This window comes from Dermacentor variabilis, chromosome 3 (genome assembly GCF_050947875.1).
Source record: "Dermacentor variabilis isolate Ectoservices chromosome 3, ASM5094787v1, whole genome shotgun sequence".
In the NCBI taxonomy this organism is placed as follows: domain Eukaryota; kingdom Metazoa; phylum Arthropoda; class Arachnida; order Ixodida; family Ixodidae; genus Dermacentor; species Dermacentor variabilis.
Window position 1 is genome coordinate 60466925 of NC_134570.1, and position 18537 is coordinate 60485461.

Here is an 18537-nt window from a genome sequence, read left to right on the forward strand (position 1 = left end):
ATTTCTTCTTCTTGATTTCAACTAAGATGTCATTAACTCGTGTTTGTTCCCTCACCCAATCTGCTCTTTTCTTATCCCTTAACGTTACATCCATGAATGGGTGTAACTTTGAAGGTATATAAAAAATAACTGTAGGCGTATTGAGCGAGAGAGAAAGAGAAATGACATTTATTGGTACCCCCCCCCCAAAAAAAAAAGAAGAAAGAAGAAAAACGAACGGCCCCAGTCCGGGCCTCCTGGCCTATAGCACGTTCTTGACGTGTGACGCCAAAAGCGGTCACCATAGTTTTTTAAGCTTTCGTGGGGTAGTGGTCCACTCATCCTAGCTGCCCGGACGTTGGTTCGAGTGCTAGTTTAGAAAGTACCATCCTTCTGCAGATGTAGTTGGCAGGGCACTCCCACACTGCCCCGCACTGCATGCAAGAGGGGGAGCCTGGGTCCCTGTCAATATAATACGTATAGTGTGGTGTGAGTAATGTGTGTGTTTGTACGTTTCGTACGATTGAGGCGTCGTTTCTCGAACATGCGTGTAGGATGGTGCGCTGAGAAGCGTCGATGCTTCCCTGCGAGACTTTAAAATATGTAGCATTTCGTTCCGCTGCATCTTCCAGCTCTTTTCTGGGGGTTGTGTCTTCGACAGGCCGAAGCATATATAGGAGACCCGGATTTTCTGTGCGAAAGAGCGCTGGTGCGCTCTTGAATTTGCTCGCAATCCTCGATGGCCTGGAACACATTGCACGCGTAAGTGCAGAAGGGGGTAAGCATGCACGTAGTATATGCCGAGCTTTGCGCACATGCGCAAAGGCAGGTCATCGTTTTGAATGTCCCGGCAAGCGCCTTGACTGTCTCTTCAGATTGTAATCGTGTCTGATGTATGCGTAATTTCTGTTATGGAAAGTACCATCGCCGGAAAAAAAAAAATTGGGACTCCCGAGTAACCTTTAACAACTTAAGCGTCGAGTCACGACCTACGAGCGGGGCACTGTGTGGGCGAATTCGCAAAACAGGTAAGCGTGAAATGTCGCCTGGGATCGACGCACGCGCGCGCAGCTGTCGTGACGTCACGATCATCACAAACTAAGTAGATTATCGCATACTTGGAGAGTCAGCGGTGTAAATTCCTGGCCTGTTTCCCTTTCTTTTTCTTTAGACGTCAGTTGCTAAGAGCATTTCAGTGAGAGCCTGTCCTGTCCTTTTCCGCCCGTAAAACCACTTTGGGCGTGCGTGTTTTCAGACGATTATTGCTACACGCGTAACAAAACGTTACGCACCGAGAAGAAATTGCGCGGGAATGCATGTATGCCATATGCAACTTGTGCACATACTAATAAGTAATATAAATTGTAAATCCTTGTGCGAATGTAACAGACCCACCAGCGCATTTCAAAGAGTGATCGGGCATCACTAGACAGAACCGCTACCGGTCGTTTTTTGTTAAATGCATAGTCTTATACGCCTGAAGAACATCCTCAAACATAAACATCACGACGACATGTTTGCCAGGTGATGCGAAAATTGAGGCCAAGACCGGGAATGGGTATCCATGTTACGTTCGCACACGCGTCACGATGCCTTCCACGTCACCTTCGCGTAAGCCTTCTTTTTCTCTCCCTGGATCTTTGATCACGAGAATAGACGAGTACGAAATGCTAAGATTCGAGTTACGGGGTTGCTTCTCCTATATTCGACAAAACACGGTAGTTGGCCGGGCGTATGGACCGTCAAAGACCGGCGTAACATTTCAACTTGGGGGGGGGGGGGGGGAGGGTGAACGTGCGCAGCGCAGCAAGCTGCGGGCAAGTTCTCGACGGAGGGGTGGGCGTCGCCGAAGCCCCGGCGCGCGATGGTACCCGGCGATGGAGATGAGCTAGACGCGGGCCGTGGGCGCAGTGTGGAACGTTATTTGAGCGCGTCGTCGCGACAGACCTCGCTTGCTGTTGGAGAGGTAAAGAGAGAGAGAGAGAAAATTGAAAGACAGAAAAAGAAACATCCACCGACGAATTACGATACTTCCTAACGCGAAATTTGAACGCAACCTCTATACGTGTTTTGAATTAGGGATACATCGGCTCGCTCGGTCAATCTGTCTCGTGTGGCACGTTGCAAGTGGAGCGAAGTGCGGCGCGACCGACTCGCTAATCTGGAGATCGCGAGGGCCAGGAGCGTGGCTGACGCGTGGGCGCGATTCACAGCAGCAGCCGCCGCCGCCGCCGACAGACGTAAGCAGACGACGCGCGCTATGTACTATGGCGCCATCTCGTAGCCATCGCCGCCGCACTTCGCTTCCTCCTCGCCCTTTTCGCCGTACTCCTCCTCCTCCTCCGCCTTCCACCTCGTCGTTCCGCTGCACCCTCCTCCTCAGATTTCCTCCTCGCGTCTTTCATCCCCCGCGTTTACGCCGACGCTCGCTGCAGGAACGGGCCCGTAAGAGCGCTCTAAAATCGGGGACTTTTCTCTTGAGTGATATGCAAGTTGGGCTCGCTGTTCACGCTAATGACGTTATCCTTGAGGGATTTTGGGCTATCCGGCACTGACGCTTAAGACCAACCCATATTAAGCGTGAAATGTTTTCACCTACCATTGTCGGCGACCTTCGAATGACCTTGAGCCAGAAGCTAGAGCCGCTATCCGAGAACAAAGTGAGATTTCCTCGTCAACCACTGCACCGAACTTGACGATGTTTGTTGCATTTAAAAAAAAATCGATCTAGTGACTTTAGATCTAGGTCGTCAATTTTTTTACTAAGAACTGGCAAAAATAGCAAATTTTCACAAAACGAAACTATCAAGTTTTCAACTATGTAACTCAGCAATGAAAAATGATATCACATTTGTCATACAACATCTAAAGCGGAAAAAATGAATGTTACACATCAATCTAAAAAAAATTTAGTAACGTGTAAATACAGCTTTTGCAGAACCCTTGTACACAACGTAAAAGATTCACATAATGTATAAATTGATATATCGAATTTGTCCGCTTTGAATTATTTAATGGATGCCGTTTACAGAAACGCGATATCTGTTCTTGACGGAGAGCTATTAATTTGTAAACTTCGTGCATCTATTTTTTCGAACTTTTTGAATTTTTGAAAATTCTGTCAACAAAATTCAGGTCCTAAATTGAAATTCCGCTTCCAACAGTCACTAGAATTTAACTTTTTCTCTCAGATGTGACAAATTTAATTAAAATCGGTCCAGAGGTTATCTCAGAAAGGCATTTTTTGCGTTTTAAATGTATTTCGATAGGCCGCGTCGGAGTTAGGCCCGAGCTAAAGCTTCCTCTTAGAAGAGGTTTTCTTTCTACTGTGTGCATGATCTACCGTGAGCATTCACGCCTTTTGACATTGATATATCTGCAGAAACAGCTGCCTTATATAGAGTTCTTACTATGACTCGCCATGCTTATTTGTTCAACCCATTTTTTCGCTCATTGCACTTGCTGAGCGAGACGCCATTAGCGAAAACAAAGCGCGAAATAGCTCTCGGCGCGATTTCGACGAAAAATCGCAGCGATCAATGCGACGCGCGTGACCAACCTGTTGGTCGCAGTTGAAAAGGGGAGGGGGTCGCAGTGCGACTGCGATTACCGCGTCGCATGCGACGGAAATCGCACCTCCGGTGCGATGAAAATCGCATCGTGTAAACAGGCGTTAGCCAGTAAAATGCGGTCAGCGGGTAAAAGAATGCAGAAACTCCACTGGAGTTTTCTAAGTGCGCGTAAGCCATACCTCCAAATTTCAGTTGGCCCGCACCCAAATTTCAAGTCGGCCCATGTCAAAATTTCAAGCTGGCCCACACCCAAATTTCAAGTTTACCCATGGCACCCCAAATTATAAGCTGGCCCACCCCCAAATTTCAAGTTTGCTTACCCGTAATTTAATTTGGCCCACCCGCAAATTTCATGTTGGCGCATCTACAAATTTGAAGTTGACCCATGCATCCCCAAATTTCAAGTTGGCGTATCTACAAATCTTAAGTTCACCCAAATTTCGGTTGGCTCACTCTTACTTGGCTATAAGCTTCCCCATGCATTTTCTGTGGAGCCGTATGGATTCCTATGTGTGTTCTCCCCGATCAAACTTCTTTTTTCAATTGTTCCTTGTCACTTATAGAATACCAATCACCTGTAGATAGACTGGTAAAACGATTAAATGTGTTAACTCAGCAAATTACTCATTCTTGGGCAGATACAAGGCATTACACTATTCGCGTGTATTTCCCCGTGACGGAGCTAGGGTGCTCGCCAAAGAATGCTCACACATTAAAACTAAGGAAGTATGCGTGTCAACAGTACTAGGAAGCCAAGACAGGCATGCATAGGCTAAAAGTATTATGTTTTCGTTACGTGCGGTTTTAGCAAGCGACCCCCTAAGCTGACCATACTGACAGACGCCTTGCGCAGGAACAGAAAGCTGCAGGCATATTTGCCTTGCTTGTGGAGTTTTATTTTAAAGAATATGAAGGAATCTTAAAAAAATATTTTCTATAAGTTATTACATTTATGTTGTTTATAATGCAAATTAGATACAAAGACCAAATTTGCAGACTAGCCAGAGCAAGTTGGAGGGCTTTTCAAGATATCGTATGTTAGCAGCCTGCGCATTATTGGCTCCATTGGAAGAGGGAACGTTCAATAAGAGATTCAAGGTGGGCAAATACGATATGCTAATTTATATATTAGGTGAATTGGTTACGTTGTATAGAAGTGTTCTGCGAAAGCTGTATTTCAATATTACTAAATTTCTTGAGATTGATGTGCAACATAACGATTTTATTCGCTTTAGATGTACTATTAGATGCAATTCACGTAATTGTGACATCATTTTTCATTGCTGCGTTACAGAGTTGTAAACTTGATAGTCGTTTTCTAAAAATTTGCGATTATCACCAATTTTTAATAAAAGGATGAAAACTTCAATCAAAAATTGAAAATCAACAGTCCCTAGATATCAAGTTTTCTTTTATATGCAACAAACCTCATCAAATTTGGTGCAGTGGTTGCCGAGAAAACCGAATTCTCCTTTTACATGTATTTAGATAGGAGCACCCGAGCTTACTCGTCGCCGCTCGCAGGGGCAGTGATCCTCGTCACACACGCTGGTACCGCGGACTGACCTCAGCAGCTGACGCCGCGGACGAGCATCCCTCCCCACCTCACGCCAAACTGCCCCCCCCCCCCTCGGAAGCGCAGATGAGATCGCCCACGCGACTGCGGATACCGTGCGCGCCGGCAACTCGGCGCACGCGCAAGCCGTTTCTCCTCCGCTCTTCCTCAACTTCCCGCCTCATGCTTTCACCTCCTCCTCCTCCACCTTCCTCCTCGCCCGCTCTTCTTTCATCTCCCGCTGCGCTCCGCGTTCGTTTTCATCTTTCGCTGTGCTCGTCCGCTCGTTTGCGAGGGACGACGCCGAGGCACGCCGACGCTCAAGGCAGGAAATGGGGCCTAAGGGCTGCGTTCTAAAATCTTTCGCAGGTGTATTCCAATGAGAACAAGCGATACATCAAAGCGAAGCGGTATAAGCAACTTCTCACACTCTTCCCAAGTACTAAGGGTCTGTTTGGTAGCAGTTCTTATGACGATTCAACACCCGACGCCGCCTGAACGTCTGTTGCCGCGCCAAGTAGTCACGGGCAGTTGTCCGCACTGTGCGGAGACGTCTTCGGACATCTACCACATGGTGTGGGCCTGCCCATCTAACCCAGCTATTGCCCCTCACCCAAACCCCACTCGGGAGGACTGGGAGGCGACCCTGCTCGGCTGCTATGACCTGCAGGCCCAAAGGGCCTTGGTCGAGCGCGCCCGGGCAGCGGCCGACGCCACTGGGGTCCCGTACTAGGGATTCCACCCAGTATTTTAAGGGCCGGGCCCCTAAGGGCCGGCCCATGTGCGTGCCTCCATGAGCTTCTCGTCTGAGAGCAATAAAAGTTTTTCAACAACAAAAAGTAGTCCGACAGCGCTTGACAGCGCTTTTCGATGCTCGGAGAAGACGCTGAATAGAGGCAGCCTCCACGTGCGACGGTTTCGCGTTTTCCCAGACGCGGAAGGGAAAAGCCGCAAAATAACTAAACCTTTACATTCGACGGTGCGTTCTGTCTTGTTTAACTGTTGCTATTAAGGTGTTTACGTTTTATTGCGATAGCACTTGTATGGACACTCCAGGCGCATTTCTACCGTTGTCGTGAGGTTCCGTATGAGTGAAAGAGTGTGAGGGTGAGCCAGTGAACGTGGTTCAATTTCGCGAGCGGGGAACGCGGCCCGGATTCGAGCCCTCTCCTGTGGCGCGTTGAAGCATGCAGGAAGGTCAGGCGAGGGAGGAAGGGCGTTCTTAGTAGCCACGGAGGAAGGAAACTCAGGAGAGGCCCTGACGTCACTCTTTGTGAAGCTAAAATGAAGCCTGAAGTTGGCGTTGCTCATGGCGTTGCTCATGGCGCTGCTTATGGCATTGCTTTGCCTATCGGGCCACCTCTTCTCTCTTGTTTACATTTCTCGCCAAACCACGCCGCGCTGCGGGCAACCATGCTACTGGGACCCGCGCGCTCCGCAACAATACTAAGCAATCGTTAGCACGTTAGCATGATTCCGCGAAAGAGGGCAAAATTTCCCGCGGACATTCCTTCGTCCGTTGCCATTGCCGTGGCGCGGTACATTGCGTACAGCGTTCCATGCGTGTTCATTTCACGAACTTTAGTTCCTCCTGTCCCACCTTGCCACAGCAACATCCGGTAGAGCACGGTCCAGATAACGCAGCGCAACAAAACACAGAGACCAACGCAAACCTGCCCGCACGGCGCCTTTGCCACGGTACGAAACCTATGGAGCAACACGTGTGAGCGCACATAACAATAACAAAGCCGCCACTGTGGCCCGAAAGGCGAGTGCGCTACAGCAAAGAAATAAAAAAAAAACATCAAAAAAAAGGAAAACCTTCTACGTCATTTCCTCCACACTTTTCTCCTAGAGCGCGGAGGGGGTAGGGCCTCTCCTCAGTTTCCTTTCTCCATGTTAGTAGCAGTAAAAGCATAAATACCCAAGAAAGCGGATGCGAAAACGACGCCGCGGTAGCTCCATTGGCAGAGCGTCGCACACGCAATGCGAAGACGTGGGATCATTCCCTAGCTGCGGCAAGTTGTTTCCCATTAATTTATAATTTATTTAAATCATTTAGTAAGTACAAGCAATTTTTCCTGTGTTATCCTATGCGTCAATGTTTTTTGGCTTCTTATGACCTCTACATCCATGTGTGTCCAATGCCTCATAGTTTGACTTCACGGTAATGTTTCCAGTTTAGTGGCCTTCCCGCATTGCCCACACATATGCAGAGAAGCAAGCTTTCTATAAGCGTGGTCGTTGCATCGATTTTCGAGCGCTATACTGCTCGAAAAGTGCTATCATGCGCCCGGAAATCGGGTGTCCCGAAAAACATGCAGAACACAATATCCACGACCTTTTATTTTTCTTTGAGGGGGGGGGAGGGGGGGAGGTCACTTGACCAGACGGGGTCAATGCGCAGTTTGTACATCAATCCTGGGGCGTCAATATAACCACTCGCAAAGAAACTACAATCCCGTGTCGTATTGGAAATGGCTCCGCCTATAGGCAAGCACGTTTGGTTCAGACTTGACTCTCCACTTGCCCTCTTTGCGCCTGATACGTGTGGGACGTCGTTGATGTGGAGCGATTCGTCTGGTTGCGTACGCATTCCAAAGAATTGAATTGAATTGAATTGAATTTTATTTCTCGTTCATTCAGACGAGGGTATACTGAGACTAAGAAGAAACAAAGGGGGCGATTCGCGGCCTGCGGATCTTCGACGTGCGAGTTTTCGAGACGTAGTATTCCGTGATGGGACCCGGAAAAGGAAAATTGCTGTGTGCCGATTCATTGCGTTCCTCCGAAACACCGAATTCACGAACGTTTGGTGTTACGCTCGTACTAACTATATAGGAGATGATCAGTAGGCGGAACAGCAGCCGGCCAATTAAGCGCGCCAGGCTAAACCCACCTGCAGAGACACCAATACCGCTACGCGGGTATAAACCGTTCTTTTACAAAGGAATTTAGCTCATGGACTTCTCGTAAATCGCTTTCCTTTCCTATATACTTGTACTTTCGGCTATATAAGGTGCATTTAATGTATTTCAGCAAGACTCGTCAACAAGTCTATATTGTTTGGTCGATTGTGGTTCATGAACTCCTTAGCGGGTTGCTCTCCGATTAGCACACAGAGATATGCAAGGCCGTAACTCCAAATGTGGTATACATAGCCCACCTATAGACTGTAGAAGTACATCTTTCTAACAAGTGGCAGTGGTACCTCAACAGTAACGAGCATGACGCATATATTCATGAGAGTGATAAAATCAAAAATATGTATGCATACATACCTATAGTCCAAACATAAAAAAACCCAACAAACAATAACAACAAGGACAGCATAGCATACATTTTTTGTAGTTATTAATTGAATAACAGAATGATAAACATATGTAAATGAAAGTGGATGAAGAAACAACTTTCTTGTTGGCGCAACAATGTATTCATGAGTGTTATATACTATATCTACTCATATTGACGAGTGTACTTGTTTATTTTTTTCTCCGGTGACCGCTTTTAAGCGGCTAACAAGCGTTAAACGTTATCACTCGGCGCAGGACGCGCCTGATTGTATCGGAAGTTCCGCGAGTGATATCGATGGTTCTAACCGTTGTGTCTGTTGTCACCGAAGCTTGCGTAGTCCGATTGTGTATGCGCGATGTGAATCCGGCTTTCGTCAGGTCCAGCCTTGACGAAGGCCGGGCCACCGCCTAAAACATCGCCAGCAAACAAACGCTTCGCACGCTCGTCCGTTCATTTCGAATGCAATTATACCGTGGCTCCATAGCAGCTACAGTGGCAGAACTGACGCCTCATCTGGCGCCACAGAGTTTCCTACAAAAATGACTAGAGGGAACTCTGGCGCTAGTGTCTACGGGAGCTGCTATGGGAGCGGTTGTCCCAGCATGGGAATTATGGAAAGTACATGGATTTGCCTGAACTTCGTCCTTTCGGCTTCAAGACGGCTTTGTGACTTTGTAAACTCGTCATTTTCAACAGTTTATTGCGCAACAAATAATTAAATAAACATCGTTAAAATTGCCCTACGGCAGGTTTCGAACACAGGTACTCTAGCACAGAAGCCTGATGTTGAAACCATTAAGCCACGGACGCATGTATCGACAAGCGAATGAAACGCCCTTATGGATTTATCGCGGGCATGCCGGTGCCTTGAGACGCTTGGCGCGTTTCGATTTGGCCACCTGGAGAAGCTCAATCGTTGCAATTAATAGCAATTGTACGCGTTCCCGGTGTATTCTGCACTTCGAAGAATATAGATTGCGCTGAAATAGATGACAATAAGATTTATATAGCGTAATATACAAAGCCACAAGAACGTTTGAGTCCACAAGCACGAAGATCAGACAAATCCATGTAATTCCCATCATTCCCATGGTAGGACAACGACTGCAGCGCCAGAGTTCCCTCTAGTAGTCTTTTAAGAAACTCTATGATAGGCCCCCTTCGAGGAGCCACCGTCTTTGCGCCAAGGTACGCCATCTTGAACTCCGAAGTTATGCAGTAAAGCCACTACCCGTACGCGTAGAAGTCACACTTGCACGGCGCTTCCTTTTTTTTTAGACCGCACCTTAGGCGCCTGTTCCGTCGACGAACGTCGGCGTCCCTCGTGACAGAGCGAACGAGCACAGCGAAGGATGATAGAGTGAACGCGGAGCGCAGCGAGGGGATGAAAGACGGCGGCAACGAGAAGAGCGCAAGGAGGAAAGCGGAGGAGGAGGGTATGGCGAAATCGTGAGAAGAAATGCGCAGCACCGCGAAAGACGCCCTCTGCGGCGACGATGGCTGCGAGATGGCGCCAGAGTGGCGCGCGTCGTCTGTTCGCCGATGACGCCTCCGACGCCATATGTGGGAACAAAGCACTGTGTGAGCGGAGGCCTGCCTGCGGCGGCTGTTGTAAATCGCACCCACGCGTCACCCGTGCGCTGCCTCTCGCCACTATTCGCTGCGTTTGCAACGTGCCGCGCGAGACATATTGTCCGCGCCAGCCAATATATCGCGAAATGAAAACGTGTGTAGAGCCGTGCTCAGGTTTCACGTTAGGGAATAACGTAATCTCCGGTGAATTTTTTTTTATGCGAAAGCATCAAATGGCCCGTTGAGCGAGAAAGCTGGCGTCTGTAGCAGCGAAGCGGCACCTAAATTCCCATTGGCTGCGACGCCACGTCACGAGTTCACCTCAACGAAGCAGAGAGGGTGAAACGTAACAGCTGTTGCCGAGATAGCGCGCCAGGTGCTGCGCGAGGGGGAGAGGGCATCGCCGCTAAGCGAAGTAACAACCCTCGCTCTCGGAAGCCTGTGTTAACCGCGCGTTCCTTGTCCGCGCGAGCTCTCGCCGCGTTCCAACTGCGCCTCGGCAATCGCATACACAAACTAATGTATAAAAGCAAAACAGAATAAATTCGAAAGGAAAAACGACGGCGGTAGCGAGTTTCGAGCCTATAAGCCCATGCTCTGAAGCCGAGTGCCTTATCCACTGAGCTAATTCGGAGCCTCCTAGATGGCCGGCCTGTGCACTCTGCTTTATTACGTCATGCTACTTGGACTGAAATTTCCATTGCCAAGTAGGGCTCGACGAAGGCAGCGGTTACGTCAAAATTACCGTGACTTACTCGGGAGCGTCCGCATTAGATGTATGACGTCATTGATTGGCTAAGGTACACAACGCGCTCGCTTGCCCATGAGGAGTTCATAACTTGAAGGACCGCTCGGTGGCGTTAAATTGGACATTAATGCTTTCGCATTCACAACTCCTTACAAGCGCTTAGGTGTGCTCGGACTTTTTTTTCTTCCTCCTATTTGTATCCGTATCGCTTATATCTCTGCGACAAAAAACAAAAAGCGAGTGTGGGGAGGGTGTTACGCACAGAAGGCGAAGAGCTCTGACCCGGGCCCTTGCACTCTTTACGCTGCGGCCACTGCGGCGCCCGAAGTGGACAAATTTGCTGACGGTATAGCGACCGTGGACGCTGGGCCGCAATATTCGTTGCCGCTGTGTGCCCGCATGATTCTACGAATAAGGTCCTATTCCAATGGTGTTCGAATATACCGAATGGCGCTCTCTCTTAAGCAGCCTGGCGCTTGTGACTAGGCTTGCCAACCGTCCCGAATTTAGCGGGACAGTCCCGACTTCTGAATAAAATGTCCCGCACCACGACTCGACCAAGTTGGGACGGCCAAATGTCCCGACTTTTGCCTTCTTCCAGTGGATAACGATGAACTGACCAGAGCTACCCGCCGCGGTTGCTCAGTGGCTGTGGTGTTAGGCTGCTGAGCACGAGGTCGCGGGATCGAATCCCGGACACGGTGGCCGCTTTTCGATGGGGGCGAAATGTGAAAACACCCGTGTACTTAGATTTAGGTGCACGTTAAAGAACCCCAGGTGGTCGAAATTTCCGGAGTCCTCCACTACGGCGTGCCTCGTAATCAGAAAGTGGTTTTGGCACGTCAAACACCATAATTTTTTTTTTTCAAGCTGACCCGACTTCCTTTTTTATAACGCGCCTGACAGCTTATCAATACAGAACCGCCTCCTAGAACCACGTTAATTTTGACGTGGTTCTAGTTCGTGCGTATAGGTCCTAACAGTTCAGTGCCTCCATCTGCAGGAATCGGTAGCTGTGTCAGTCGGACAACTACGCTGCACCTTTCTTGATGCAAATCACGGGGCGATAGGAACAAAGAAAGAATGGTCCAGCTTCGTTACACGTATATGCAAACTGGAGTATCTTGGCATTGACAGGGTCATTGGTCGCCAGCCCCCTGCAGACAGCGGACATGGTACTAGTAAGATCTTGATGAGGGCTACTTGGTTCACACTTAGAACTGAGGTTAAAGAGCGCGAAAAAGACGAGGACACAAGGAAACAAATACTGTCTTTTCGCGCTGTTTAACCTCAGTTCTAAGTATGAACCAACTAGCCCTCATCAAGATCTTACTAATGCAAATTTCTTCTACAGTGGGCTCCTTCCTCCTCTCACAGCGCTTGTCTGTGGTATTTGTTTCCTTGTGTCCTCGTCTTTTTCGCGCAGTTTAACCTCAGTTCTAAACATGATACTAGGTTGGACAGCCGGGACTGCTGACATATAATCGAGCTGTGCGCAGTCACACAGCTCCGCGCTGAGTTGAGGGAAGTTGTAACTTTATGTCCCTCTTTTTTTTTTTCCTCTTCCACTCCAGCCATCAATTCCGTTGGAACGTTCAACCATTCCACGTTGCAGTACTCATATGCACATAGCTGCCGTTCTATTCAGGCTTCTAGAATCTCCCCTGTTCCTTCCTTTCTTTCTTTATTTCGTACACCCCTTCATCGACCCGCAAAACTGGCGTCTTTGATGTACACGCGTTGTAGGTATCAGTACGTGGATTCGGCGTCAACTCGTACGAGTTGACCAATCGACCCTGCAAAGCCAATTAATGCAAACGATCGGTCAGGGTCGTTCGCGCGCCACTCCTCCATTTTCGTTCGGTTCGCTAAAAAAAAAAAACGCGCCCTTCAATAGGGTATAAGGTCAACGCAGCCATAGCGCGTTCTTGGCCGCCATCTCGCAAGCCGGAACTACACATTTTGGAACTACTTGCAGCCCGCTCCTTCGCGCACAGCGCGCGCGTCTCGAGAGTCAACAGCTGCACGGAGCCACACCGAGTGGCTATGTAGTGGCTTGGCCATCGCATCAGGAAGGCCTTCGCGGAGACGTAACCGCGAGAACCTGCGTATACGTATACGTACATACATACATACGCGCTTCGCGATCCGAGCACCCGCTTTTCACGATCGCGTAGCATAAAACCCACGACATTTTTCGGCTACGCACTCGGTTTCTGTACGAGCGGCACAGCCAGTTGGCCGGCACAGGAAAGAGGCACGGCGCGAGCCAGCCGGCCGGCCAAGGTCTCGATCCGCAGGCGAAAAAAAAAGAAAGAAAGAAAGAAAAGGAAAAAGAGAAACCGGGGGCGACTCGACGCGCAAAACACACTCACGCACGACGCCGACTACGGCGAAGTATACTACAGCTTGCGTTCCACGCAGCTGCTGCATGCAGGGCCCCCGCGAGAAGAACGTCTTCGCCGCCCGTTCAGGAATCGCGCGCCGTCTGTTGCTGCCGTGGTGTCCTTGCTCGTACGCTCACGCACGTTCCGCCATTGGGGACGACGGAGAAGGAAAGAGAATGTGGCGCCCCCCTCCGCGCACGCCGCTGTGGCGTCGGCGTTTCGCGATCCCGGCCGCGCGGATCTGTGCAAAAAGCCTTCGAGGGCCACGACATTTATGCACTCGGGGACACTCGTATATGTACACACGCTCGCGGCGGTATGTACGCGGCAAACGATGCCCAACTGCCCGTCCGGTCGACCCGTATTTACGGCGCTTTTGTCCCCTGTACCAGACTGCGCCCGTGGGCCTGTGAAGTGTGCGATTGATGCGGTTTTGCGACCTGTCCGTGGGTCACGAATGATGTTGCGCGCTATAGATCACCTATTTTTGGATACACAGAATGTTGTCTGGCCTATGACTACCCTATAGAGAAAAAAAAAAAAGTCCATACAGCCTCACGTAACTCCCATATTCAATAATGCATTTCCTCTGTAACCTGTTGAATGTTATATAACACTCGTACGTCCCCATATAATCGTCTGCCTGGCTTGCGTTTCCTTTCTTGAAAACTCCGCGCTCGCTACTTTCCTGTCGAGAATGCCCTGTCATGCTGATAACGCGCGAGCCGTTCGTGACTGGGAAGTAGCGGGCTCGCAGCGTTAAAGAAAGGAAACACGGGCAAGAGAGATGACGATTATCGTCGTGGGACAAGATAAGCCCCAAACGGTGCAATTCTTTTTAAGTGGAACGTGCAACAGACGTCGTTCACGGGGCTCTCGAGGATGTCGTTGACAGAGGCGTTGCGTCGTTAGTGCGTTGTCAAAAAAAGATGGGTGCGACGATGGTGCCATCAAAAATCCCGCACCGCAGATTAAACGACCACTGGCATTGGTCTCTTGTTTGTGCCAGCCAATGGGGATTCCTATCGCTCAAGTAGTGCGCGTTGTGAAGATTGTGCGTTTCTGGAGAAATTAGCCTCATCCGTCCAAAGAACGCGAGTGTGAAAGCCCGGTTCTTCTTCACATTTCGTGAAAATCCAATCGGCAAAGTCAAGTCTGTTTTCAAAATCTCGGTCTTCATGTTTTTGATGAAGATGTACAAGGCACGGGTGCATATGACTTTTTTCTTAAGATCCTCCACACTGATGACCTTGAGGTTCCGGCCTCCGCACTGGCATCGCGCACACCACCGTAAGGGTCAGCAGCAAAAGAATGCCAAAACATCCGTTACCGCTTCTTGAACTACTGTCGCAGTCCTGTGTCGCTTTCTTGTGAAGCTACCCGTCTCGCAAAGGACTTCTTACGTTCTAAGTGTTGTTGACGGTCTAGGGCGTCCTCCACAACGCCACATCCGGAGTATAGCTTGGCTGCCTTCCTCTTGTCGCCGTGCGCCGCCCCCAGAGCCAGGATCATTTTAGCCTTCTAATCATTCGTGAAGGGCATGACTGCCTTCTTGGAAGAGGAGGTCACTGGCGCGGTACCGTTGAGATCTCCCGCCATTGTCTACGCACTGTCACGTCAAGCAAGAAGGATTTACGCAATCGACAACAGCATATGCTGGCCGTACATATCCACCAAAACGCATTAGATGGACATAACCTGCGCCGCAAGGTTTGTTTCTATTGCTAAAGGGAACCAAAGAAACATACGTTCCGGGCGCGCCTATCTACAGAACAAGATGAGTGCGCAAAATTACAGTCCCAAGTGCGCCGTCACGGTTTCCTGGCTACACGCGTTGACCTGCTTGCTTGCACATTGCGTGACGGCGTATACGCTATGAACGCCGACGCCTTCTTTGCAAACTGTAGGTTGCTAAAAAAATATTAAGATAAACGTCTGAAGCCGCGCCAGCGCTACAATTTGAATGTAATGGTGTACTTCGTGTATACGTTTTCTATCTACCCTGAAGACGTCGACGTCACCGTGACGTACGTAAGCCTGAAAGTTCTCTGTCTATAGCCGGCGGGTGAAAAAAAAGAAACATGATCCCGAACATTCACATCAGGGGACGTATTCTGAAACGTTCGCCGCCGCGAAAGTTTCGCCCTGGCCACGCCTCCGCCGTTGCGGCGCGCGCTGAATGGCTGCTTTGACAAAACCGGAAATTCACTTGCGCCACCTGAATTTCCGGTTTTGTCAAAGCAGCCATTCAGAGCGCGCCGCAACGGCGGAGGCGTGGCCAGGGCGAAACTTTCGCGGCGGCGAACGTATCAGAATAGGTCCCCAGTTGACTGCCAGAATCTGCCCATTGTAGTACATCTGTGCTTAGGAGGACACTGAATCACAATGATGTCCTTTCCTTTCTTTCAGCCATCAGGAGGAGCGTGGAAAAAAAAGAAAAACAGACAAATACACACTGGACCCCAGCTTCTTCCCTATGCTGTATAATAAGTGAGCGTTTGAACAATGTGTCTCGCGAGAACTCGCTTTCACACAACGTTACTGCTCTCAAAATGGCGGCAGCGCCGCCACATCTCTGTATGACGTATGTGCTGCTCCCTTGCGTTGCTTGTTCCGCTCCTTAAAAAAGAAGAGGTCCTGACACCGACCAAAAATGGCTTAAAGATATATTTACGCGTGTTCTAGATTGTGAACAAGGCTCCCGTGTGGGAGCCGAAACGTAAATATATTTTTAAACCATTTCGGTCGGTGTCGGGACTTCTTCTATTTAACTGCATGCATCAATCCCGACCAGACGGACTTCCGTCACACTCTCGACTTATTCCGCTCCTGTACGCAACAGAAAGCTGCTCGAAGTGAAGAAAGAGAGGAACACTCGGAGACAAAGAAACTGCAGTTCTGACGAACAGCGTTTCGCAACCGACGTCGTGACCCGAACCTTGGTCTTCTGTCACGTTCTGGCGGCGTACCATTCGCTCACTCGCGAGTTTGTACACACAAAGCGCGGCGTCCAGAGGAGCACGTCACCGACGCAGGCTTCGTATTTCGAGCCTCGTACTTAGTACGAAGCGTGACGGACCGAAGAAGCTTTGACAGACGCGATCGGAGCGGAAGCACGGCTTGGGAAGGCCGTCCCGTCGAGGTCGGACCACTTCTGATCAGCACCTGCCTGTCATTTTCCCTCCCGTTAAGCGGGTCGTGCACTCCACACGCCCGAGATGGAGGAAAGTCCTTCGCGTCGTGGCTCTTGGCTATTGTGGCGTCTAACCAGGGGACCAGGGTCACACTGAGTGTGAGAGAATATGGCCGGAAAGCTGCCATATACGCGCTGCGCGTACGGACGTCGAGTAGTAATTTAGACAGCGCGCGTATACCACGCATACTTCGCCGTTAGGTGGCCTCGATAACGCTCGGACTGCAGAGGCGAACAACGGCAAGTCGTGTGGGAGGAGCCGCGACGGCGTTTACAAGAACTGCTTCGAGCAGTGCAGCTCTACGTAGGGACTAGACCGGCATTGCAGCGGACATGTTTCGGCCCCCCACTACGGCGTGCCTCATAATCACATCGGGGTTTTGGCACGTAAAACCCCATAATTTCAATATGGCTATCTATCTATCTATCTATCTATCTATCTATCTATCTATCTATCTATCTATCTATCTATCTATCTATCTATCTATCTATCTATCTATCTATCTAATGTGTAAGTGTGTGTCCAGCCCTACCCGGCAAAGTTCCTTCTTTAATTTTTCATGCTTACGACCACGAGAGGCTGTTTAGGTTTGAGTCAGTTAAGCAAAACATTGACGTACATAAGTCCTTCGTTATCCTCCATGCGGACAATAGGTGAAATGTGGCGGGAGGCGGTTACATTCAGGGGGTACTTAAATTGGTGAAAGTACAGCCATTTAGCTTGCACTAAAAAACATGACCGTAAGAAATTTTTACAACATGGTCCTGGTAAAACAAGATTTATAGAGAGCGCAAAAAAAACCCCTACCTTATAACTTAATCGCCGTAAGGTGAGATTAATCGCCGTAAGGTCAGATGTTGCTCACCGTAAGGTGAGCAACATGTCGGGATTAGTGATTTGTCGGTGTCAACGGAGTTAGCTTCCACAATGCCTAATGTATGTGTGTCCCGTCCAAGGAGGTTAAAGAAAAGCTGCTGGAGTGGAAGGTCCCGTAGCTTCTTACCAGGAAAGGTGATGCTTGCCCCCTCCTTCACCTGAAATAGAGCCTTGTCGTGTGATGCCCGCCTACAGATTAATTGATTTGGCTCTGTGATTGTAATGCTAGGCTAATTAGGAAATAAAAGTTGGTTGTTCTCAACGAAAATAGTAATGTCTTCTTGATATTGATGACGGTCTCCCCAATACAATATTCCAGGATATTCAGATTTCACACTAAAACCAGTAATACAGATATAGACGCAGATAATAATCTGTCTGGTAAAATAAGCCATGATTAACCAAGGAGGTTGGTTGACTTGTGGTAAGTGCGCGAAAAGCGCCTCTTCATTATTTTTATAGTTTATACTTTCATTGCTGATTATAAGGTAGATATGCTAAAATGAGAAAATCAACTGGAAACCATGCTTAAAACTGAAGAGTACGAGAGTCTGCAGCGGTAGCTGACTTCGTACAATGGATGGATGGATGGATGCAAAACTTTAATAAGGTCCTGAGGTACGCGACTCAGCGCGCTGCGGGCCGCTCCCACGTTGGGACAGTCAGGCCTTGCCCGACCGCCGCATCGTGGGCCCTCTGGACAGCCCATAGTTGCGCCCCGGCATCGGGGCTCTTGATAGCGGAGAGCCACTTGTCCTCATTGATTTGTTCCGTGCCTCGTAACGAGGGGCAACGCCAGAGCATATGGTCTAGGCTAGCGATGTCATTGCAGTGCCTGCAAGAACTAGTGGCATAGGTGTCGGGATAAATTTTGTGGAATAAAGCCGGGTTGGGATATGAACCTGTTTGCAATAATCTGAGGGTCAATGCCTGCGCTCTATTTAACTTCTTGTGGGGAAGGGGAAAGTCTCTCCTGCCGAGATAAAAGTGCTGCGCAATTTCGTTGTATGTGGTCGGTTGATCTCTATTCTCCACCACTGCGGGCCGGCGTTGGAGTTCTCCATGGTCGCGGAAAGCGAGACCTCGCGCCTTGGAGTGGGCCAGCTCGTTGAGGTTTGTGGGGCCTCCCATGATGGATCCCATGTGAGCGGGGAACCACGTGAGAGTGTGGGTGGCGATGCTTTTGCCTTCGAGGATGCGACAGGCTTCCTTACACACGGCGCCAACGCTGAAGGTGCGGATGGCTGCCCTAGAGTCGCTAAAGATATTGGCATGTCCGTCGTCCAGGAGGGCCAAGGCAATGGCCACTTGCTCGGCCGCATGCGACGACGTGCTTCGTACCGAAGCGGCGTTAACGGTC

At 49.5% G+C, this 18537-nt stretch overlaps 1 protein-coding gene across 1 annotated transcript in view; it reads left to right on the top strand.

Annotated features, from left to right (window-relative positions):
- Pex2 (peroxisomal biogenesis factor 2) overlaps positions 1–18537 on the top strand; it is an 88390-nt gene that overhangs the window by 42422 nt on the left and 27431 nt on the right. The gene's annotated exons all lie outside the window — the stretch shown is intronic.